The sequence below is a fragment of the Microcaecilia unicolor genome, chromosome 5 (genome assembly GCF_901765095.1).
Source record: "Microcaecilia unicolor chromosome 5, aMicUni1.1, whole genome shotgun sequence".
NCBI lineage: Eukaryota > Metazoa > Chordata > Amphibia > Gymnophiona > Siphonopidae > Microcaecilia > Microcaecilia unicolor.
In genome coordinates this window covers 82,739,826-82,764,750 of record NC_044035.1, presented here as the reverse complement: position 1 = coordinate 82,764,750, position 24,925 = coordinate 82,739,826, and positions in this window count along the sequence as shown.

Genomic DNA, 24,925 nt, shown 5'->3' with positions numbered 1-24,925 from the left:
TGGAGCCGACTCTGTGGGTGCTATGGGTGCTTGACCACCACAAATATTGAGAAAATTCCTTGTATTTGTCCAGGGAGGGGTTATTTCCATTGGGCTTAGCACCCCCAATAATTTTGAAAAGTTGGCTCCTATGTTTGGGAGCATTATAGGGAGATCTAGTTTGTAATCCTCTAGTTTGTAATCCTCATCTTTCCTCAAGATAGAGAACACATTTATATCTGTTTTTTGGCAGGAGAGATGTTGGTCATGGACTCAAGGTTTGGGTCTTTCCTGACCTGTGCAAAAGTAAACAGGAGAAAAAGAAGTTCTTGAATATGCAACAAAAGGTAGTGGTGGGAAACATTTTTATGATTTTCTGGTACATGTGCAATTATATTTTCTACTGTTAAATATATATATTTTGAGTCTAAACAGCTTTGCTTTTGGAAACTAAAAACTGGGAGGTCCCAGAAGGAATTTGGAAAGAGGGGAGTATGGAGCTTTGGGCAATATAGAGTTTTTTATTATTATTATTATTATTGGAATGTTTCTTGGGGGTACTCAGTTTCAGGGTTTGTCTTGGTTCACTTATATAATTTCTATTGATTCTGAGTCATTCTTGGATGAATTTTCTAATGTGCTTTTCATTGTCAAGCTAATGCTTGTGAATAATGATTAGAAAATCTGTATATTCACTTCATGAGACTTTTTTTAAAATTTGACAATCATTTTTAATTATGTGCATTTTGTACAATGTCAACTTTGTGGTTCTAGTATATTGAACACAGTACATAAATTCTCTGCTTTCTTAATGAAATGGGAATTCAGGCTTCAACCCATTCTTGTAACCTAAGATTCACATTTATGCTTTCCAAGCTAATTAAAAATCTCTTTTCTTTAGCAATATTTCAGCCCAATGGTCAGCAAAGTTTTTAAATGCCAGCCAAGACTTTTAAATATTCGGAGTATTTTTAGCATCATTATCCATAGAAGGGGCAGCACTGTGAATAGAACTGCTATATGAATAATGATGATACTCTGCTATTGTCTATGTAGCTAAGTGGTATAATTCTACGTAGCTAAGTAGTATAATGTATGATTTAAGCTGCTTAGGTTATGCATAGTGACTGATAGTGCTGACTGACTACACAGATAGGCAAAATGTATATACTCCATATTTGCTCTGCCATGATACTGAGGCAATGTACAAATGACGCCTAAAAAATCAGCACTGAAAGAAACCGTGCTTAGTGATATTTTATAAACCACCTAAAGTTAGGCACAGTTTACAGAATATATATAGTGCCTGTCCCTGTGACTAAAATTTAGGCGCAACCATTTACACCAACAAAAACTGGTGTAAATGCTCGCAACTAACTTAGATGCAGATCGGCATATTTCATAACAGTATGTGTAATTTCTAGGAATGCCTGTGTCCCTCCCATGGCCACGCCCCTTTTGTGAGCCAAGCATTAGAATGTATTTATTTTATTTTATTACATTTGTACCCCGCGCTTTCCCACACATAGCAGGTTCAATGCGGCTTACATAGTAAGTAGAGTTACAAAGTCTAGTAAGGAGAATATTACAAACTGTAGTAAACATAGTAATAGTAAGGTTTAGAGAATATGCAAATTGAACATTAAGAAGTAAGCAAAGAAGGATTATCAAGGGGAAAAGAGATATGGAGGGGTATGGTGTAGGGAAAATGAAGAAGAAAAGATTGGGGATGAGCAAAGGAGATTGGGAGACATGGTCTAAGGTGTAATCATCATCAAAACAGGAGTCATGTGAGTGGGCTTATAAGGTTAAGTAGGGTCGTTAGGGTAAACTTTCTTGAAGAGATGGGTCTTCAACATTTACGCACACCACTTTACAGAATATGTTTAGAAAGTCGCATGTGTAAATTCTAATTAGTGCCGATAATTGCTTGTTAGTGGCCAATTATTGGAGCTGATTGGCTTGTTAAACAATTAAGTTGCATGTGCAATTTGGCTGTGTGGGCCAAAATTGCACATACAACTAGTCACCTTGGGGAAGATTCTATATATGGAGCCTTAAAAAAGCGCAGATATCAATATCGACTAAGCGTATTCTATAAGCAGCGCCTAGATTAAGGCATGGTATATAGAATATGCTCAGTTGATTATTTCAGTGCCTAAATCTGTGTGCCTCCATTTACATCAATGAAAACATGGCACAAATCACAGCGCATAGATTTTGGCGCACTGGGCCATATATTATTATTATGTACGTAAATTTTGGAATGCCTACGAAACACCGGTTTCCATGCCCATAACCACTCCCCTTTTTGCCTGCACGCATTAGAACTTAGGCGCTCTATGTTACAGAATAAGCTTAGCTAGTTGTGTACCTAAAATCTAATTATTGCCAATTAGTGCTCATTATTGCTTGTTAAGTGCTGTTAAATATGCTGATTGGCTTGTTAAGCCAATTAAGTTATGCGTGCTATTATACAATACGCTTGGATTTTAGCATGGATCTCTAGTGGACTAACAGGGCTACCACACCTCTCTAAATAAAGCAGGAAAGTTTGGATTTCTGAAGAAAAATGGACAGGGTCCTGAAGCCATCTGGATTACTGCAACTCACTATACGCAGGTTGTAAAGAGCAAATACTGAGGAAACTTCAAACAGCACAAAATACAGCAGCCAGACTCATCTTTGGAAAACCAAAATATGAAAGTGCACAGCCATTAAGAGAGAAACTACACTGGCTACCACTTAAGGAACGCATCACTTTCAAAGTATGCACATTAGTCCACAAAATCATTCACGGCGAAGCCCCAGCCTACATGTCTGAGCTAATAGATTTACCACCCAGGAACGCCAAAAGATCATCTCGAACTTTCCTCGACCTTCACTTCCCCAACTGCAAGGGCCTGAAATATAAGACGCTACATGCGTCGACCTTCTCTCACAGAAGCACGCAGTTTTGGAATACACTGCCGCGCAACTTAAGAACGATCCACGAACACGCTTCCTTCCGCAAATTATTGAAGACCCATCTTTTTGAAAAAATATATGGAAAGAGCCAAAACACATAAAGTCCATACTCACTGTTCACTAATGCATCATACATCCAACTCTACAACCTCATCCCCGTAATTTCACATCACCCATACCTCCAATCAGAGAAATATGTATACCATATGTCTTCATGCCTTAATATTGCCCTTTAAGCCTCCCATTGTCCCCTTCCAATGTTTCAATGTCTGTGTTCCACTGTTATATTCCTTAACGTTACTTCGATTGTCTCGCTTAACTCCACACAATGTAATCCATAACCAAGTTGTAACAAATTGTATTTCCTTCACTTATATCATATTGTAAGCCACACTGAACCCGCAAAAAGGTGGGAAAATGTGGGATACAAATGCAATAAATAAATAAATAAGCAGGGTAGGTTGGGCTGAAATGGAAGTCCTACTAGCAGAACGGGATCTCCTTCCCATTCTAGGAAGGAGATCCCAAAACTTAAGTTTAAAGAATCCTCACCTTGTAAAGCTGTACAGGACAGGAGTGTGGTCAGACCTGCCATTTCGAATGGGGATTTGGAACTGTATTACTAAGGAAGCCCTGCTAATGGGCTAGCACCAGCTGTGCCGTTGGCCTGCTTACAAGCTGTGACGCTGCATAGCAGTGACACTGCAATGTTTAAAGGCACAGACCTTGCCTACAAGTAGAATTGCTTGGGCAAAGGCTGGAAGAACTTTTGCAGTGTACTTCTGCTGCCCTGTTTTGTTAATAGTGCTGGAGAAATATTTCTGTCTTTTGAAGTTCTTGTGACTCATCTCCTTAGCCATCAATAAAACCTGCAATAAAAACCTGGAATGGAACTAAGCTGTTTAATCTGCCTTGACATCTTCTCTAGGCCTACTTCTCCTTGAATGGAAAGTGTTTTGGTGATTGAAGGCCTAGAAATAGAAAAGGTGTATGTTGTCCTCCATGCTGCACCCAGAGCCACGACTCCCCAGCCTATGCACGCTCTAGGCGTTGGCTTAGGTGTAACAATATACGCAGATGTATGCACATGCAACTGTGCTGCTGATAACATATTTTTTTCTACTACGAACTGTGTGTGTATTTGCGACTCTCAATATTTTTATCATGAAGTGTTTCAGCACACTTTCTCCTCAGTTGCTCTATTAACCATGCTTATGGAACCCAGAAAAAAGGTTGTGGACCTATATACTTGCAGTAAAGACAAGAAACAAGCATGAAATCTTTACTAACGTTGACCACAGAAGAAACAGCTAACCCTTTGTACCTCATCAGACCTTGTGCTAATGGCTCAGCTTTGAGCTCAACCTTTTTGTCTTCTGCACACTTCTCTCGCATCTGCACTGAATAAGGATCACAAGAACTAATATATTGTATATGGCATAAAAATAAAGGAATAATTCAATAGCTATCGGCGAAGATCCTTTATTAACCTGTCAAATGGAAGAATGCCCAAAATACTTTCAAACCTAAGATAAGATACTGATATGAAACTTTCTGCTCATTTCTGCAGCCTAATGATGAATGATATGAAATAAACTTTTGAAATGAAGATTTTGGGGGACCTTAGTATTTTCTTCCCTTATTTCAGCAAATCAATAAGAGGTGATCAGGAATTACATTCCAAAAGGGTAACTTGGATTATATCCAAATTGGAAAAGGAAAACAACACCATAAACAATAAAATAAAAAGGAGGAGGTGCAGCTGAACAGCCATAATAATTCCAAAAAAAGTGTAAAGAAATGTTAATAAATTACTAAACATAAATATAGTAAAACCTCAAAGACTAAAACCCCACATGGCCATGTTTTGCCACAAGCTTGTATCATATCTATTATAGAAACATAAAATAACTGTAAAAAGAATATAAAAATAATAACTTCTTCATCAACTGTTACACATATTCCATAAAAGTATAATTGGTTAGTGGGAGAAACCATATCGTATCATTTCACGGCACATAGTAAACAGGCTGCTATATTTTGCAAAGTTTATAACTTCATTACTACAGTTACCTAGACAACCATTATAAATTATATTGCAATAATTTGTTTGTGATAATAATAGTGCTTGAACCAGTATTTGAAAATGCTCAAACAAAAGAAATGTTTAAGTCTCCAGAGCATCATCATAATAAATTTCTTTATCAGAACAGTCACATGAAGGGCAAGGGATAGAGTTGAGTCCAGAGTGACACTTAAGATCTTCAAAGACTTCTCCAGAGTGAAGGTAGGACTACCTATCTTTAATGATTGACAAGGTATTGTTAATCTAGAGAAACCAGGGACATTTTGTTTTGTCACCATTCAGTTTTAGATGATGAGATGTTATCCAATTTTCCACTTGAGATTAAGCTGAGTGGACTTTTGCATAATCTCAAATAGGACATCCAGTAATTTTTTTTTTGTTTTATTTGTACCCCGCGCTTTCCCACTCATGGCAGGCTCAATGCGGCTTACATGGGGCAATGGAGGGTTAAGTGACTTGCCCAGAGTCACAAGGAGCTGCCTGTGCCTGAAGTGGGAATCAAACTCAGTTTCTCAGTTCCCCAGGACCAAAGTCCTCCACTCTAACCACTAGGCCACTCCTAACAAAGTGATATCATCAGTATATATGAATAATTTAGCCCCTTCCTCCTCCAAAACTCTACCCAGAGATCTCAGCAAAACATTAAACAAAATCAGAGACAATGGGGTCTCCTGAGGGACCCCACACGGCACTGCCCAAGGAGCTGAAAGCACATATGTTCTCTTTGTGAGGAATTCTTCCATCAATGATAGAACCCTACCAGTTATGCCTATTTCATTAAGAATATATAGCAAGATGTTATGGTCAACCACATCAAAAGCAGATGATAGACCAAATTGCAATATTTTTGCCATGTGATCTGTACAAATTACTGATTATGCAGCAGATATCAATGTGCTTTCTACCATCTCAGTACTATGTATCCACATTGGAACCAAACTGTGGATGTAATATATTATGTTTTTCCAGAAAATCTGTAAGATAAGTAGTCCTCCAGTCTCTCTATAATTTTAGTGAAGAGAGGAATGAAGGCAACGGGTATATAATATGAAATAACATCTGAGGAGATGTTCTTGTTCTTCAGTATCGGGGTTGGTATAATACTACCTTAAAGGTTCTGGGAAGATACATTGTGACATAATACAATTCAACCATCTAGTAAACCACTACTACTACTACTACTTGACATTTCTAAAGTGCTACTAGGGTTACGCAGCGCTGTACAATTTAACATAGAAGGACAGTCCCTGCTCAAGGAGCTTACAATCTAAAGGACAAATGTACAGTCAGTCAAATAGGGGCAGTCAAATTGGGGCAACATATGAACTCAAGGGATTTAAGCAAATAAGTTTGGACTTGTGGAGGGGCATTTTCGATGTGACATCTAAGTCAGATTTTGGTTGTTTTATGCTAAATGTCCCAAACCCAAACAGAAAATGTGACTATTTTTGAAACTTCAAAACGTCTATCTTTTTTTTTTTTTTTTAATACCATTTGTAACAAGGTTTATCTTTTCAGGTAATTTAAAAAATGTACAAATAAAAAATGTAGAAAATCAAGCCATTAGAATATAGGTGGGGCCAGCATTGTTAGCAGACTGGTCCCACAAGCATCCCAGGAGAGCAATAGGGATCCTTGGAGGCACTGCTGTGGACTTCAAATAAATGCTCCCAGGTACATATCTCACCATTGCTCCTTTATCTTGTCTGCTGAGCCCTCCAAAACCCACTACACCCAACCGTACACTACTACAATAGCCCTTATGGATGAAGAGAGCACCTATATGTGGGTACAGTGGGTCTCTGGTGAGTTATGGAGGGCTCACATTTGCCATCACGTGTAACAGGTAGGGGGAGGTATGGATCTGGGTCTGCCTGTCTACAGTGCACTGCACCCACCACTACAGTACTCCGGGGACCTGCATGTTGCTCTAATTAACTGATTATTAGATCTGAGGCTGTCATAGAGACTGGTGAGTACTTTTGTTTTGCACATTTTTGGGGATTGGGAGGGGATCAGTGACCACTGACTAAGGAGGGGGGCCATCCCTGATTCCCTCCAGTGGTCATCTAGTCATTTAGGGTACCTTTTTGTGCCTTATTCGTTCTGAAAACAGGTCTAGACCAAAACATTGAAGTTTTTGCCCTAAACGTTTTCATTTTGTTGCATTATGGTTATAAAACGTCCAAGTGTTAGGCATACCCTAAACCCGCCCTTCAAAATGCCCCTATATACCCCCTTGTGATTTTGATGCATTGAAGATGAAATACATAGATAAACATCTGCAAAACAGGTTTCGGAAATACTGATTTGGACGTTTTGAGAAGAGAGGTGTGGTAGCCGTATTAGTCCACTTTTAAAGGTAATCAATAGAAATAAAACAAAATAAAACATGGAAAACAAAAAATAAGATGATACCTTTTTTATTGGACATAATACATTTCTTGATTAGCTTTCCTGCTGTGGAAGCGCTGCTTTCTCCTCCTTTGTTTCATGATTTCCTGCTTGGCAGCATAACATAAAAACAATGCAACTGTTCTTATCCATTGCACATGGGTTTGCACTGATCAGAAACTGCTGTATCTGCATTAGTGTGTGTCAGCTTGTATAAGAAAGAAAAGCCTCAAATACTGTCTATTAGGAAGCAGGTTTATGAAAAGTGAATGTCTAAACTGTCACTGAGTGCTGCCATTATAACACATTTATTTACAGTTAGTTTTGCAGCTCATACTGTTGAAAAAAAAAAGCATAGAAACATTGAATATGATGACAGATAAGGACCTCAAAGTGTATTTAGTTTGCCCGATCTGTTACTACTGTAGTCAGAAACCCAAGTTGATCTTTGTCTTTTTGTAATTAATTTACAAGTATTTATATTTTGGCAATATAGAGGCTACTTCTCTACTCTGCATATAGATGTTATATAATGTGGTGAACAAGACAGCCTTGAGATAGTCACTTCACACCAATAAGACATCTTCCCCCAATTTTACAAATGACACTCAAATTTGCACACAGAAATTTAGGCACACATCCAATTTGCATGCACAATTTAATTGAGTAATGAACCATTTAGCACCAATAATTGGGTACTAGCAATCAATTATTGGCATTAATCGGTAACAATTTGGATTTATGTGCACATCTTGCTAGATGTGGAGGAGTAGCCTAGTGGTTAGTGCAGTGGGCTTTGATCCTGGTAACCTGGGTTTGATTCTCACTGCATCTCCTGGTAACCTTGGGCAAGTCACTTAACCTTGGAGTGACATTAGACAACCATCTCTCGCTCGAAAGTCATGCAAAATCCACTACAAAGAAAATGTTCAACATGATGTGGATACTGAAATGTGTAAAACCATATCTCCCCCTGAAAACATTCTGGAACTTGGTGCAATCCACAGTACTTACCCATGTTGACTACTGTAATAGTATTTTCTTAGGCTGCAAGACCAATATCCTAAAAAAAACTTCAGACTGCCCAAAATACAGCAGCAAGACTCATTTTCGGCAAATCAAGATTTGAATGTGCAACACCTCTTCGTAAAAAAACTTCACTGGCTCCCTATCAGAGAACGAATCAACTTCAGAGTTCACACATTAATCCACAAGATTATCCACGGTGAATCTCCGGGCTATATGCTTGATCTGATTAACCTTCCCTCCAGAAACATGTCTGTAACTTCGCGAACATACCTCAACCTACATTACCCTAATTGCAAAGGACTCAAGTACAAAACCTACCATGGATCCAACTTCTCCTTCTTAGGCAGTCAACTCTGGAATGCACTCCCCAGACCTATCCGATCAATCAGCAACTATTTACCCTTCAGGAAATCACTAAAACCCATCTGTTCAAACAAGCCTACCCAAATGACCCAGACTAATCCTATGTACCCATCTACCCAACACATATCCAGGAAACAATGACAATGACCTTGACTACATCTCCCACCAAACTTCCATTTGCTTATCCCGTTTTCCCATCCCCCTCCCGCCTCCTCTACCCCTCCTCCAATGCTCACCTACCCTTGCTCATACCTATCCTACTCCCTTCACCCTTGCCCATCTCTACCTACCTATCTCTTTTATTATTCTGTTATACTTAACTTATTTTTTTCTCTATCAATACTTTGTAATCCCTATTACTATGTAAGCCACATTGAACCTGCTTTGAGTGGGAAAGCGTGGGGTACAAATGTAATAATAAATAAATAAACCCTCCATTGCCCCAGGTACCAAAAAACTTGTGAGCCCCTAGGGGCAGAGAAAGTACTTGTATATAATGTGTACAGCACTGCATACGTCTGGTAGCACTATAGAAATGATTAGTAGTAGTACTATAAAGATGTGTGCATAAATCTTTTAGCATGCAACTGAAAATGGTGCATAGCCATAGGAGGGGCATAGGTGAGTCAGGGGTATTCACTAAAGATGTTCTGCCCCTATATTCATGGATGCAGGGTATATTATGATGTATATTTAATATGAGTATTATTTGTATTCAATTGCATTATCTATGTAATAGATAGCACTGTGGATTAGAACTGCTTTATCTATAGTTTGCAGTATCCTGTGATTGACTCCTTGTGAGCTTTCCCTATTGGCTGTTAGCTCTGAGCTAGGGCCAGCCATTCCTCTCTGTCTCTGCTAACTGTGTGAGATAGTCCAATCTTGCTAGCATGCTTTGTGATCAGTAGGGACAAGCTAATTTATCTTTTTACATATATGCTGATGATATTTAGGTTTTGTGTCCTCTATTTTCTGATTGGTCTGTAACACTGGCTGGTAAAATAAATTGTTTTAACATAATAGAGAACTGGATCACGATTCATAGGCTTAAATAAGGAAAAGACCAAGTTTCTATGGTTGGGACCTAATGATCATCCTTTTAGTAGTCCACAGTTTAATATTGGGGCAGACAGTTTTAGTTATGACAAAATCAGCTCGGATTCTTGGTGTTGAACTAGATAGTATGCTTAGTATGAGATCACATATTAATCTTGTTGTTAAGAAATCTTTTTCCATACTAAAAAAAAAGCTTTACCATGTAAAAAAAATACTTCTACTTTTAGATTAGTGATTAAAGGGGCCCTTTTACTAAGGTGTGCCAAAAATGGGCTGTGCTAGTGTAGGCGCGTGTTTTGGGTGCACGCAGATCCATTTTTCAGCGCGCCTGTAAAAAAGGCCTTTTTAAAATTTTTGCCAAAAATGGAAATGCGGCAAAATTAAAATTGGCATGCGTCCATTTTGAGTCTGAGACCTTACTGCCAGCCATTGATTTAGCGGTAAGGTCTCACGTGTTAACCACGCGGTAATTGTCTATGCGCATAGAATGATGATTACCGCCTGGTTTCTGCTACGTGCCGTGTAGCGGACATGCATCAAAAATGAAATTACCGCAAGGGCCACGTGGTAGCCGGGCGTACTGGAGCAGGCCCTGATTCCAGTCTCAAGTTCCTGTTCTCAACCAGACTACACTCTACAGGCAAGAAATATTAGCAGGTAAGAAGGCCGAGGGCTTCTGTTGTTCTCTGCCAGCTGCCACTGAAGTGAAAGGCTGTGCAGCACTGCAGCCTAACCAATGCCAATTGGAGGGTCAGGAAGAGTGGGTGGGCCAGTGATGTGATATATCCCACTCAGGGGGTGTAGTTGTGAGTGAGCTTGGGTGGGCCTAAATCCAGTAAAGTAAAGTAACTGTAACATTATCTTGAATACACTAGTTCTTTGCATCTTTGTCAAGGTACTAAATCTTGTTTTTTTTAGCTTTATTCAGTGAGGAGCAGATACATAGATTTTAGTAAAATGGCTATTTTCATTTCCCTGGACTTAATAGCATTTGATCTTGTTAATCATAATCTGCTTCTTTCAAGGTTGTATGACCTAGATTTGCATGATGTACCCAACCCTCCTTCTCTTGTGCGATTTTAATTTCCACTTCTACAACCCTCTGTCAGCCTATTACAGACACTTTCTACATCTAATCTCTGACCTTAATCTCATCTAATATGTTGGTTTTCTAACCCATGCTGCTGGCCATACTCTTGACCTTGCCCTCTCCACCTTCTCCAAAGATCAATTTCATTTGTCATGTTTCAGTTCCTTATCCTTACCTTGGCCCAACCATTTATTAATTTTGTTTACTCTTCACATTCACCAATGCCTTCCCTAAAACACCATATACAACTTTATAATGTCATTTTATAATTGCAAATTGCATAAAACACTGTTAATTCTCTGGTCAGCAATATTCTTTCAAGTTACATTTAGGGAAAGCAATTTTAAAAGTCATTTCCATGGCTTAAATAGGTCTTTATCTGTAGAAATAGGTTTTCATAAAATTATTTGCCCTTTATGTATATAAAAATACATGCCTTGTGTCATTTTGTGTGTATACTTTTTGGAGAGTTATTTTGCCCCCAGACAGACAGACAGACAATCTCGACCCCTTTTGTATAATTCTTTTCAACTTTCATTGGGCTGGAAAGGAAAATAAAATGACAAGAGGAACCAAAACAACAACAACAAAAAAAAACATCTAGTCAATTAAAAGGTTCATGGAATGGCCAAGGTTTTACATATTTATAAAAGACTAGATTACCTGCTATAAATAATACATCTTTGCTATTTGTTATTGTCACTCTTACGGCCTCATTGGAAGCAAGGCTGTGCTAAGAGTTTCCCCATATGTCTCTTCACTGTGCCACGCGTTATACACTCCAGGACAGTCTTGCAGATGGGGCAGGGGTACAAAAGGGAAGGGGAAATGGGACTTGATATACTGCCTTTCTGTGGCATTTTGCAACTACATTCAAAGTGGTTTACATATATACAGGTACTTATTTTGTACCTGGGGCAAAGGAGGGTTAAGTGATTTGCCCACAGTCACAAGGAGCTGCAGTGGGAATTGAACCCAGTTCCCCAGGATCAAGGTCCGCTGCACTAACCACTAGGCTATTCCTCCACTCCCTCACTGCGCCACTCCACTCCTCCACAAAATACAATCCATGCACAAATTCCATCTATAGAGTCACAATCTATAAATAAGATGTTTTCCCAGAGGCTGGGATAAGGGATAGTTGTAGGTAAATAAGTTTATAATGCCTTTTACTAAGCTGCATTACTGTACATTAATGGTCAAAATGGAGTGGAGTGGAGGAGTGGCCTAGTGGTTAAAGCAGTGGCGTTCCTGGCCTGGATGGCACCCGGGGCGGAGCGCCGATGCGCCGCCCCCCCGGGAGCAGCGCCCCCCCCCTATAGATGACACCTCCCCCCCTCCAGTGAAATGAAACCCCCCCCCCTCGGGTGCACGCCGCTGGGGGGGGGGGGGTGCCGCGGTGCGCACCTGCTCCTCCGAGTTCACTAAACTTCGTTCGTTTGCTGCAGCTCCCTCTGCCCCGGAACAGAAAGTAACCTGTTCCGGGGCAGAGGGAGCTGCAACGAACGAATGAATTTTAGCGAACTCGGAGGAGCAGGCGCACGACAGCGGCACCCCCCAGCGGCGTGCACCCGAGGCGGACCGCCCCCACCGCCCCCCCCCCCCCTTGGTACGCCACTGGGTTAAAGCACCAGTCTTGCAATCCAGAGGTGGCCGGTTCAAACCCCACTGCTGCTCCTTGTGATCTTGGGCAAGTCACTTAACCCTCCATTGCCTGAGGTATAAACTTAGATTGTGAGCCCTCCTGGGACAGAGAAATATCCACAATACCTGAATATAATTCACCTTGAGCTACTACTGAAAAAGGTGTGAGCAAAATCTAAAAAAAAAAAAAAAAAAATTAGCAGGTGGAAACTGAAAAACATCTGCATTAAGGCCTGGATTCTATATATAGTGACTAAAGTTGTTGTGTGTGCACCTTAATTGATTAGCAAGTTAATTGGCCAATAACAAGCAACTACTGGCACTAATTAGAATTTACGTGTGCAATGTTCTAAGCATATTCTGTAAAAGTGCTGCACATAAAAAAAATTCTAATGGGTGGATCTCAAAAGGGTCATGGGCATGGGCGTGTCATGGGCATTCCTAAAAATTCAGAGCACTGTTATAGAATATGGCCGGTCTGTGTCTAAGTCAGGTGCAGGCATTTACACCAGGTTTTAGAATAATCACACCTAAATCATGGGGACTGGTGTTACACATACTGTATTCTATAAACTGTACCTAACTGTAGGCGAGAAGCACGTTTTTTTTCAGCCCTGATTTTTGCGGTGCCATATACAGAATTTGGCCCTAACTGTCTTTGCCCCTCTCCCCACCAGGATCTTCCCATTTAGTTAATGCAAAGACCATACACTTACTATACATTAACTGCACTGCAGATAATGTGGATGCTTTTAATGTCACTCGCTAAGGTTGCTTGACCGCTGCATTAACAGTGAATGTATGGTACTACACTGCATGTGTAGTTTAAAGCATAGTCCCTTCCTATTCCCTATCCTATTCCCCCTTTGTAAGGAATTAGCATGCATTGATGGGGTAATTTTATAAAGTCTTTTGACCACATATTCACGTGAAAGGCCTTTTACTAAAGTGCACTAAAATTTGCAGTTAATGCCTTTTAAATGCGGGATTTCACAGTGCAATAACTGCAAATACTATTTGGCACTTTTTGAAGGCTTCTCCACTTTCTTTTGCAGGTCGTGCACTAACGTTCCCATTAGCACATGTTACCTGCCAATTGTTAACACAGGAGCACCTACCATCTCCTATTTAGGTGACAGTAAGTGCTCCCATATTAACCCTGTAGTAGCCAGTTAACACACAATAATTATGATATGTTAGTCAACTCACGTTCCTACGCCCACTCTCTGCTCATGCCGCACCCCCAAATAGAAAAATTCTTAAAAATTTAATAACGCACAGTTTAGCATGCATAAATAGGAAAAATACTGCAAAACGCATTAAGTTTGTGTGGAAGCTTGTTCTTGCACTTTAAGCACATGTTAAGTTCGATTCACATTGCAGCTCCTTGTGACTCTGGGCAAGTCACTTAACCCTCCATTGCCCCTGGTACAAAATAAGTACCTGAATATATGTAAACCGCTTTGAATGTAGTTGCAAAAACCTCAGAAAAGCGGTATATCAAGTCCCATTTCACTTTCCCTAATGTACTTTAGTAAAAGGAACCCTTAATTTGCTGGTAGGCATATCTGTCGGCATGGTGTAGCTAGATTATGGGCAGAATTGATTATTTAAAAAAAAGTGAATTAATTATAAAATAAAGACGTGAATATTTACACCTGTTTCAAGCACTGTTCCCTCACTGGGGAGTGCTGTTTCACTATCACATTTTCAATAATGAGGGACAGGCAAGCTTTGCAGGACTCCAGGAAACCTGCCTGTCTCTAGCCATTGAAAAGCACTGCCCCCCACTGGCAGTAATGCAGTTGGAGGACTGCTACTCATCTTAAAGGGAACAATGGTTTCAAGCAGGTATACATATCCACGCCTGTATTCAGGGTGCAAATTCTGCCACACATTCTGATATATTGTAAAGATATATGTGCAATTGTATCCCTATAAAATAGGGCCTAAGTAGGTGACTACTTAGCCTCTTAACCTAGGTGCCCTATTGTAAAATTACCCTCCTAGTATCAAGCAACCCTGTTAACAGTAAAAAGTGGGTGTGTGCTAAAACCTAGTGTATGCTAATTCCAACATCAAGGACTCAGTTCTATAAATGGTGCCCAAATTTGGGTGCCGATGAACATTAACGGTAAGCGCTATCCTATAAATGTTGCTCAGAATTGTGCACCATTTATAGAATAGCATGTGGCACCGTGATCCTCGCCGAAAATTAGGTGCAAAGATTTACATCGACTGAAACCTGCTGTAAATTCTCACACCTAAATTAGGCACAGATTCTCAGAATTCTATAACACTACATATAAATTCCAGAAATGCCCTGACCCTCCCATGGCCATGCCTCCTTTTCAGATCCAGCACCTAAAGATGTATGCACAAATTTTAATTGATGCCGATTAGTGCTGATAATTAATTATTAGCACTCAATTATTGGTGCTTATTGAATTGTTTATCAATTAATTTGTGCATGCAAATTAGGTGTGCCCAAATTTGTGCAGTCAATTTTGAGCACCATATATGGAACTAGGGTGTACACGCTTAAGTACTTTAGTAAATGGAGTTTAAGCTTGAGTATTGTTAAATAAAAAAGGATAATCAATCAATTGTACCTATAATATATTCATAAATTACATTTTTGAGAAAAGAAATTTTAATGTAGGATTCTCAAGATATTGTTTAAATTATAAATAGCACTATTGTTTATCCAAAAATCACATCTACATCTATTCTTACCCTAGTTTTCCTTGCTCTTAAATACCGAGCAAGCATAATACCTGCCTTATTAATGTCAATATAATTAATGTTGAGACAATGAGATGCCAAAGACAAGACAAATGAATGAACAATATCAATAACAGCATGGGGAGAATACATCAATGTATGGTAAAAGTTCAGCTTTTTGATTTACCGCTGGATTCATTAACCTGCAGGATCCCAGTAGTTTGATAGGACTCCGTCTCAAAATGCACAGTAGTACAAACAGAAAATGACATAAGGCAGTTATTTTAGTTCTAAACTAATTATTGTCTTTTAATCACATATTTAAGAAAAAAGAATATAAAGAATAGACCTATAGAAAAAAATATCCCAGACAGTTATGTGATATGCTCAGAAAGGTCGATTTAAAATCTTGTCATGTAGAAGAGAAATATAGACGAGTAATGACCAAATTGATTCATCTGATTGGCTGATTATTCAACCCTTTCCTTTGCACAAGTCTGCTTTATGTGGGATATAAGGATATAGGAAAGATCTCAATATTACTCTATAAATATTTCCCATTTTGTAACTACACTATGACAAATATTGAGCAGATACTGTAACTGACTTTGTCTTCCAACTTATAATTCTGAAACAATGAAAGTAGATAACACGGATAATTAAATTCATTCATGTAGAAAATCAAAGGTGCAGAAAGATGAAAAGTAAACTAATGAAAACTGAAAGCCTCGTTTCCCAACTCTTATTGTATAAATAGCATTTAGGGGAAAGGAAAAAGGGATGGGATTTGATATGCTGCCTTTTTGTGGTTATAATCAAAGTGGTTTAAATAATATATTTAGGTGCTTAGGGCTACATGTTATATATGAAGCCTAAAATAAATCGATGGCAAAAAAAAACCCCAACAACTTAGTGCTGTTTATAAACCTTGCCTAACATTAGGCTTGGTTTATAGAATATGGGTAGCAGCCATCCCGCAACTAAAGCCTGGTGTAAATGCCCATATCTTATTTAGATGTGGATAAGGCATATTTTGTAACAATGTGCGTAACTTTTCAGAATGCCCACAACCCACTCATGCCCCTTCCATAGCCATGCCCCTTTTTGAGATCCGCACGGTCTGATTTACATGCATCATTTTATAGAATACACATAGAGAGCTATGCGCATAAAGCCTAATTTGTACCAATTAGTACTGATAATTGCTTGTTAACATCCAATTATCTGTGCTGATTGGCTTGTTAACCAATTAAGTTTTATGCGCAAATCGGCTACATGTGCTGATTTGCACGTGGAACCTTAGTCACTGATTATAAAATCTGGGGGTTATCGTGTACCTGGGGCAATGGAGGGTTAAGTGACTTGCCCAGAGTCTCAAGAAGCTGCACTCCACTCAACTTACATTGTTTGCAGATCTTTGCACTAGAAAGGAATGGGTTGGCTGGTCAATGCTGTGACCTTGATACTCCTTTCAGAAACATACTATTTGCACAGTACTTTAGCCCCTTTTAACAAGATCTCCTTCACGTGAGAATATTTATTTATGACATCTGTACCCCGCATTATCCCAAACAAGTTTGGGTTCAATGTTTGGCTTACATCAAACGTTTAAAGAAAATCACAATAAGAAAACTATAATGGAAGTATAAAACAATAAAAGGTAAAAACATCCAAGCAATAAGATGACTCATTTTGAAATACCAAAGGCGCTGTTTACTAAGATGAGCTAGCATTTTTAGCTCACACCTAAAATTAGCGGGCTTTGAACAATAGAGACACCCATATATTCCTATGGGTGTCTTTAGCATTTAGCATGCACTAAAAACGCTAGCGTGCCATTAGCGCTGCTTAGTAAACAGGGCCCCAAAATAACTAAAAGAATAACAATCACCAACAGTAGCGAGGAATTCACTAAATAAGAATGCCTTCAACAATTTACAAAATATCAAGTAGTCAGTAACATATCTGAGTGACTTTGTTGGAAATTCCATTTCCTAGTAGCTTGGTATGTGAAGCTTTCCTCATGAATAGATCTATAACAAAGATTTGTACAACACGGAAAATGGAGAAGGCACTCTCTTGAAGTCAGATGAGCATTACGTAAAGGTAATTCTAACAAGTATGGCATATAGTCAGGTAAAAGGCCAAATAAAATTTGATAAACAAGTACACATAGTTCAAAAATAACTCTTGCATTTATTGGAAGCCAATGTAGTTTGGTTAAAAGAGGAGCTGACTTCAATATGTGAATACTCTCTGCATAGTCCCATTGCAATAGTGCATCTGATAATGTTAAGCAGCATTAAAGAGAGTTCTCATTTATAGTCTCTGTTATGTTTCACTGGAAAACTCAGGGCTTTTGAGGCTCCAGAACAGTGGTGTTGGTTACTGGTGTTATGTGCATGTGTTGTTCCCGGATGACTGGGTGCTCTAAGTGGCTCTTATAGTTTCTTCAGCCTTTGGATATTGGTTGATGAAAAGACATGGATGTCCAGCTTAAATCATACAATAAGCTCAAATGTTTCCTATACTCCTAGGCTCCAAGAGTGGGTAAATAAAAACATAAGAACATAATAACAGCCATACTGGGTCAGACCAATGGTCCATCTAGCTCAGTATCCTGCTTCCAACAGAGGCCAATCCAGGTCACAAGTACCTGTCAGAAACCCAAATAGTAAAACATTCTATGCTACCAATCCAGGGCAAGCAGTGGCTTCCCTATGTCTGTCTCAATTGCAGACTATAGACTTTTCCTCCAGGAACTTGTTCAAAGCTTTTTTAAACCCAGACACACTAACCAATGTTACCACATCCTCCAGCACTGAGTTCTAGAGCTTAACTATTCATTGAGTGAAAAAATATTTCCTCCTATTTGTTTTAAAAGTATTTCCATGTAATTTCATTAAGTGTCCCCTGATCGTTGTACTTTTTTGAAAGAGTGGAAAAATTGATTCACTTCTACCCGTTTTACACCACTCAGGATTTTGTAGACCTCAATCATATCCCCTCTCAGCTGTCTGTTTACCAAGCTGAAGAGCCCTAACCTCTTTAGACTTTCCTTATATGGGGGGAGTTCATCCCCTTTACCAAGGTAGTCACTCTTCTTTGAACCTCTTCTAATTCCACTATATAATTTTTTGAGATACAGTGACCAGAATTGAACACAATACTCAAGGCAAGGTTACACCATGAAGTGATACAGAGCCATTATAATATTCTTGGTCTTATTTTGCATCCCTTTCCTAATAATTCTTAGCATACTGTTTGCTTTTTTGGCCACCGCTGCAGACTGGGCAAAAGATTTCAACGTATTGTCTACAATGACACCTAAGATGGACCTCAGCATCAGGTAACTATGATTTGCATTATTCTTCCCATTGTGCATCACTTTGCATTTGTCCACATTAGATTTCATTTGCCATTTGGATGCCCAGTCTTCCAGTTTCCTAAGGTCTTCCTATACTTTTTCACAATTCGCATGTGTTTTGTCAACTTTGAATAGTTTTGTGTCATCTGCTATTTTAATCACTTCACTTGTCATTCTGATTTCCATATCATATATAAATATGTTAAATAGCACTGGTTCCACCACAGATCCCTGCGGCACAGCAGGCTCCTGGTTCTCACTGGTCCCCAGTTCAGCACAGCACCTGAGCGACTGTGATGGCTCGATCTGCCCTCAGACCTATTTATTCAGACTGCCCTGAGCTGGGTGATCAGGTATCTCTATCCCCTAAAACTGTGGAGCTTAATTGGCTGGGTCCATTGGCTGGAAGGTGCCTCCTGGCTAAGTATTGGCCAGGAGTCTCATAATTCCCAGTGGCTGTTTTCTATGTGGTTAGGCCCAGATATTCAATGCCTTATGCCTTTGCCCACACATGGCCTGGTATTGAATATGTGGGTCTAAATTAGTCAACGACAGTAAGGTTTGTTTGTTTTTTTAAATCACCATCGCTGGCTGAATATTGACAGGTTAATACTTCACCCAGTGACCAATGATGTCAGACTAGAATAAAACTATTGATCCAATAAAGGATTTCACTTCTTTCCCCAGCAACAAGTGATGTCACTGAACAATTCAAGTTAGGGTCTTAAGGATTACTGCAGGCATCCCTACTGCAAAATCCTAAGATCTCTTCATATGTGTAGCTCTAGCATACCCTTGCATTGCCTTCAGTGAGTCACTTAGCCATGTCAGGCAGTATTATGTCCCTAGATGTCTGTCCCTTAACATGCAATTAATAGCATCTTCAGATACCTGCAGTGCATTGCTACCTGGACCTTTAGATGTTCCAGGCTGATCTTGTAAAGACCATGGTCAAGGCATTAGCAAGGTATCAAGAGCAAAACATGCACACTTGCTAGCTGGAAGCCTATGCAGGATATAGGTTTATGCTGGGTCCTTGACTCCTTGCTAGATCTGCATCCTAGCCCAAATGATACATCAGTTTCCTTTGAGTTATACTGCATAACCACCCAACTCTAAGGCAATGCTGTGGCTCCTAAGAGCAGCCCCTAATCATCTCTTGCCTCACTCTGGAAGAATGTCTATCTATTGAATTGATTCTGGAGCTGGGTCCAGGCATGTGCTATCACCTACTGGTCCCTCCACTCACCATGCTGGAGGATGAGCCATGCATAATTTGAGCTAACAGGAGGGTGTCCTCACCAAAGTTTTGTTTTAAGTTTCAAGGAACCATTTAAAAAATATATATCTTAGTGCCTGCAATGCCAGCATGCAAATCAAGTGAAAGCAATTGCATATATCTGAAAGTACTTCAGGGTGTGAGGAAAAGGGTATTTTCTAAACTGTGTGGCCCTTTCTGCCCAGTTCATAAAATTCATTCACCTGACCTATATAAAATTACACCCCACCCCCCATGGGTGAGGACATTTGTGACTTTGCTGTCCAGCAGTATGTGGAATGGAAATAGAAAAGGACCTGGTTACATAACTTCACAAATTTAAACTGAACACTAAAAACATGGCTACTCAGCGTGCTATGTGTAATTCAGGACCGTACAATACAATACTTTTTTTAAGACTAGCTTTACAATGGGAGAATGTTGCTGCTTTGTCTGTCAATCATGGAAAATGCTGGATAAGCAGGGACTTTGCTGCACACCCACTAAGGAAGTATGCATAGCAGTGATGGGCAATACCTGCAGAACTAACTAGTGTCCTATTTGCATATGCTTAACCATTAGGCAGACTAAGCAGTTACCTAGGGTGCGCTTTTGTGATTGGGGGGGGGGGGGGGGGGGGTAACAAAGAACTGCTGAAGTTAAGGAAGAACAATAGGCCCTGACAGCTACACTCAATCAGGGTTAGGCAGTTTACAAATTGCCCATTTATCCAGGTAAATGACTTCTGGAACTTGCCTTCATTATGCATGTATATATACAAAACAAGGTTTAATATTCTCAGGCATGCTTTCCAGTTATGCACCTTTACAAGATTGTTCTATGAAGGGTAATCAACAGAAATAAAACAAAATAAAACATGGAAAAGAAAATAAAACCTTCGAAAGCTAATCAAGAAATGTATTAAGTTATGTCCAATAACTTTATTTTGTTTTATTTCTATTGATTACCTTTAAAAATGAACTAACACGGCTACCACAACTCTCTACTCTATGAAGGGTGATGCTGGACTGATAATGATTTGTTGACTTTCTAAGGGGAAGTCTAGGGGCATGAAAATTAATTGGAGGAGGGGCATAGGGCTGACAGTTCGCCTGGGGCACCTCATACCCTTGTACCAGTCCTGCCTGTCTACATTTACCTATAATGGTGCTAAGTCATCTAGACTACTGCAATGCCATTTATGTTGGATGCAAAGAACAAATCATCAAGAAGCTTCAAACCGCTCAAAACACAGCAGCCAGACTCATATTTGGGAACACGAAATACGAAAGCGCCAAACCCCTAAGAGAAAAACTACACTGGCTCCCACTAAAAGAACAAATTGTGTTCAAAGTTTGCACCTTGGTCCACAAAATCGTCTACGGGGAAGCCCCGACCTACATGTCAGACCTTATAGACTTGCCTAATAGGAACGCAAAAAGATCATCACGCACATTCCTAAATCTCCACTATCCTAACTGTAAAGAGCTAAAATACAAATCCACATACGCGACCAGTTTCTCATACATCTGCACGCAACTATGGAACGCACTACTGAAGGCCATAAAAACAACGCAAGACCTAACCATCTTCCGAAGGCTACTGAAAACAGATCTTTTCAAGAAGGCATACCATAAACATCCACCTTAAATACTAAATAATAACATTTTACACGATCTATACAAAACCGAACTTTTATCGCAAGACTGCTTAACCTCTTTGCTATTAATGATCAAGCACTACCACTTTAAACCTTATGACAAATAGGGTCTCTCTATAGTCGATGACCTAATGTCTATTACAATCCAATTTATTACTCAGGAACCTTCTTGCAATACCATAATGTATTCTTCTTACCATGTATGTATGCAATACCATAATGTATTCTTCTTTACCATGTATGTATGCACATGGTATATATATATATATACCATGATCTGTTCCATGTATGTTACCATGTATGTATGCACCTTAATGCAATACCGTTTGTAATTCTGCTACTCGGAAATGGCAACCGCCATTACGGCAAATGTAAGCCACATTGAGCCTGCAAATTGGTGGGAAAATGTGGGATACAAATAAATAAATAAATAAATAAATAAAAATATTGTTTTGAATGAGTTAAATGTTTAAAAATAAGCACCCATTTTCTGGGTTGTAAGTTACCCAGTTTCAAGCTGCAGCTTTTAGGACAATCCTAGATTTCTGACCACCCTATCCTGGTACATTATGGGACCCTTTTACTAAAGGACTGGCACGCAAGCAACAGGCTTACCACATGCCAAATCAGTACTACCGCAGGTCTAACGCAAGCACCAGCGGCAGTTCCACCCCCAGTGCACGTCATTTCCAGTGGTACAGAAAATCAGGTCTGACTTTCTAGTGCAAGGGTTACCTGGAGGTAATCACTGCTTGGTTGCTGCCGAGTTAACACAGGAGCCCTTACCACCACCTCAATGGGTGGCGGTAAGTGCTCCCCTCGAAATGGCCATGCAGCAAGTGCATACTTACCGCATGGTCATTTCTTTTTTTTTTGGCCTTTTTACCTGCTGCAGTAAAAAAGGCCTCGGCACACAACAAAAATGGCCGCCGCTAGTGCAGGGCCCCTTTTACCACAGCTTGGAACAAGGGCCCCTAAGAGACTTTCAGAACTGATTTTAATGGACAGGATCAGGCACTACAAATCCCACACTAGTTTGAGAAGTAAGTTCAAAACCAGGACTGGACAAAAAGTCCCCAGCCTGGATCTGGGTTACTTGGTATCTCTACAATTGCCAGAGGTTTTCAGTGGTACGTAAAGCTTAGCATATGGTAATGGAATTAGCACGCTAAATGCTAAGAAGCCCATAGGTATAAAATAGGCTTCTTAGCATTTAGCATGTGCTAAGCTTTAGTAAAAGGGTCCCTATGTGGGGTGCAAAATTCCTTTGTTCTGAAATACTCTTTCCCCTGCAAACAGGCCAGGTTTTCAGGATATTCCTATTGAATATGCATGAGAGAGTTTTGCATGCCAACTACATCCATTGTATGCAGATCTCTTTCATATATATTCATTAGGGATATGCCATATGGCATTCCTTTTTTGTTAGAATGAAATATTTTTGAAAGAATTATTGTAGAAAAGGGAAGCATCTTTATTCACCTTATCTGATGATACTTTCATAGTTTAGGTGAAGTGCACTATATTTTCGCCTTGTTTCATGTCTACATTTCCCTAACAGCTTCTGCAAATTGCTAAGCACTGAAAGGGACAGAGAGATAGCTGTCTGATTTAATCAATCATGGAGATTAAAAGACCAGGTAATGATAGAAGTGTCCTCTGTGCTTAGCCCCATCAGATCAGGGGAGGGCAGAGCAAGAACCGTTTCATTTTCCTAGCCTAGCAGCTTCTGAAACAAGGTCTGATGAGATCACAGAAGAAATGCTCCTGAGTTTTACTGATTCACCCCAGTTTAAATATTTTTAAAATCGCATCATTTTATCATGTGTCAGTTCCTAGATCTGAACCATGTATGCAACAAAAGACAATGGGCCCATTTTACTAAGCCGCGTAGGCGCCTACGCGTGCCAAATGCACTTTACATGACCGGTTACCATGTGGCCTTTGCGGTAATTTCAATTTTGACATGTGCCCACTACGCGCATCTGAAAAATATTTTTTTATTTTCTGGTGCGCGTAACGGATGCGCGCCAAGTGGCATTTGATGCACGTAGGTCATTACCACCCAGATTCTTTACTGCTAGGTCTATGGCTGATGGTAAGGTCTCAGACCCAAAATGGATGTGCGGCAATTTTGATTTTGCCACACATCCATTTTCGGCAAAAAAAAGAGGCCTTTTTTACAGCGTGGATCAGCGCGCACCCATAACCCGCGCCTACACTACCGCAAGTCATTTTTCAGCGTGCCTTTGTAAAAGGACCCCGATGACTTTTAACAGAAATCTGAGACTCAGTCAGCTGAACTTTGAAGGACACCAGGACCAGAGACTGAGAAGTATAATGACACGGCAGGAACTCCAGTCTGTAAGTTGAAATCTTTACCTTTATTCAGTCCAGATAAGTCTGAGTCCCAGCAAATTGTTTTAAACTGAAGGATTCTGTCACCTTTAAGGTATCTGCCTAAAGAAGATCCCAAAAAATAAATCTGTGATTGGGCTTTGTAGTTACTGGAAACAATTTATGTACGTTGCTATAATGTTATGGTTTTATTTATCATATTTCTATCTATATTTTCTGGAGAAAGAACACATTTGATTTTCCTTCTCACTGACATTTAATTACCAGAAAAAATTCAAATATCAGGTATACTTTATTTTCAGTCCTACTGTGTCATTTGGTGAAGGGTGGGTGAATAGCACCTTACATTATAAACATTGGTGGCAACTAGTAGAATAGCAGCTGTCAATTATTTGGCTTTGTCTTGCAACTGACTAGAGAGTTGCACGGGGACAGAAATCTTACCCATCCCCACCCGTCCCTGCTGGAATCTTACCCATCCCCGCAAAAATGTAACCCATCCCAACCCATCCCCGCAAGAATGTAACCCATCCCCATAAGAATTTAATGGTACATAAAAGAAATTTTCAGTCAGCTCCCTCAGTCTCTCTCTGGATTTGAGCCACTGCACTGTAGGCAAGGAAGGAATGGAAATTGAAACTTGGAACACTCTGATGTGCACATGTAAGATTTGTCTCTGATTTACTGGCACTATGTGCTGAGAGGTCGCCACATGCACGCACCAGTAGGTCGGGTGACATCTAATGCTTTGCCTGTGTCAGAGCTGAGGTCTGCGCATCAGCCCGGGAGCAAAGAGGATTAATTGTAACATAGTAAGTGACTCAAATAAAGAACTGAATGGTCCATCCAGTCTGCCCAATAGTCACACTCATTATCAATTCATGATTAAATTAACGAGTGTGATATTATATACTTGATTATGATCTTTCTTTGGTGGTTCTGGAACA